Source organism: Anas platyrhynchos, chromosome 1 (genome assembly GCF_047663525.1).
Source record: "Anas platyrhynchos isolate ZD024472 breed Pekin duck chromosome 1, IASCAAS_PekinDuck_T2T, whole genome shotgun sequence".
NCBI classification, from domain to species: Eukaryota; Metazoa; Chordata; class Aves; order Anseriformes; family Anatidae; genus Anas; species Anas platyrhynchos.
Genome location: NC_092587.1, coordinates 125,869,033 through 125,871,075, shown reverse-complemented (window position 1 = coordinate 125,871,075; position 2,043 = coordinate 125,869,033).

Genomic DNA, 2,043 nt, shown 5'->3' with positions numbered 1-2,043 from the left:
TCATGTCCTTGAGATAGGCTTTTTCTAGATCTGTAGTTTCAAAGTTATTTTTGATTTGTAGACCCCTAGATTTTTTCAGTGAAGGTTTGGACTCTGTGTCTTTGATTTAAAACCAATAACATCAGGTTATTTTATTTTACAGTTCTAGAAGTTTCTCACATACGCTTTGGCCCCATATATTAGCAGCTGAGATAAGGTTTTGTAGAGAAAAGCTTGATTTGGGGGAAGAGGAGGAGAGAGGTTAAAGAAAGAAGGAGCATCAGAAGGAAAGTCGTGCAGTTTAACTTTCCTTCATTTTAGAGGGGAAACCTTGGCTGGGTATTTTTTATACCCAATTTTTTTTTTTTTTTTAATTTTGGTAAATTTTCTGAGTCTTCTGTCTGTTCTGTACTTTGGGGGCGTAATGTGCTGTGGATGTGTATGCCACATATGCAGCAGGATATGCTGCTGCCCTGTCCTCTCCTTGCAGGCAGTGTGGCTTCTCAAATGCTACAGTTCTCTCCTAGCTGCTGGAAGAGCAGAAATACAGTACCGCGGGGGCCAGCGTGTGATGTGTTGTTTCCACCAAAACCCTTGGAATTATTATTGCCAATGACATACTGGAGAGGGAGCTAATTAATTTCTAAAAAGTGTGCCAGCTCCCCCAATTGGCCCCAAGACTTTGTGGTAGAGCAGGCGCTAATGCTTTGGAGCACACTGACCCTTCCCCTGCAATCCCAGAACCTCTGGGAAGCAAAGTGCTGTTACCTGTCATGCAGAGAACGGCTGCATGAACCCGTTCCTCTCTGCCCCTGCAGAATACAGCAAATGCTCCTGGAAATACCAGAGGTCTCGCTTTATTGATCCCAAATACTCTGCCAAAACACAGGTAAAGTATGACTTGCCAAAATACACAGATACAATTTTTCACCAGTTTCTCAATACTGACAGCTGTCCATGGAAAAGAACATGTGTTTTATCTTTGGTTTTGTTCTTGCACGTTCATATAAAACTTCCCATCATGACTGTTAGCAGGTAAAAGGAAATTTTATTCCTTCTAGGTAGAGCTGTCACTGCTCATCACAAAAATATGACACTCAGAGAATGGGAGCTGACTGACAACCAGGCAGTAAGATATGCAACGCAAATATTGCAAATACAACAGTGTTTCCATAACCCATGCAAAGCATGGGACACAAACAAAACTCTTTCTGGAGTTTTAAATTTTTAACAGGAAAATAGCTATAATATGATATAACGTAAGACTCCCCTCTTCATCCCTGTTTTCGCAGTTTTGTAGTGCCAAGTTCTGAGCTTTTTTAGCTGTCACCCTCATACTTCTGCAAATAGCAGAATCTAGTTAATATTTTCCACTCAGAATCCACATGATTCTAGCAGCGTGGACAGTTTCAGATAAAAGCTGCCAGATAACGACAAGCTAGATATTACCACAGAAAGCTGCTCAATGGGGGTAAGCAGATGCATACTTAAAAAGGTGATAGTTCTGTGGGTCAAACAATGCTGCGGAGAATAGCAGGCTACAAAATATTAAGGCATGCATTCTCTAAGCAGGCAGCTGGTCACGGTACCGCCCTTATTGTTTAAAAGAATAATGTATCTTCGCTTGCAACTAGTAAGCCATTCAGGGATGCTTTCAAAAGTATGTTGATAAAAGCAAGCTGCCAGACTGACTGAAATACAAAATTTGTCACGGTGCAACAGACAGGGAGTGATTTCATGTTATCGGTTTTCACAGCTATGGTTAACTTCGGCTGCAGTTTGGCTTCTCAGGTCTTCTAAAAATAAAATCCAGAGTATTCTGATTACAGTTGACATGTGTAAGACAGTTTTATAAAGTAGCTTTGATTTCCTAATGAATGTGTGTATCCTGGCTCTTTATTTTAGACAAAGCGTACGAATGGAAATTTAGGAAAGAGCAAATGGAAAGACAGACGATATGGCAAGCGTTTTCCATAATTCTGTCCATACACTAATGCCAAACGAAGAAAAGCTAAGCAAAATGAAGTGTTTCATGATTGTTATATATATATATACATATATATA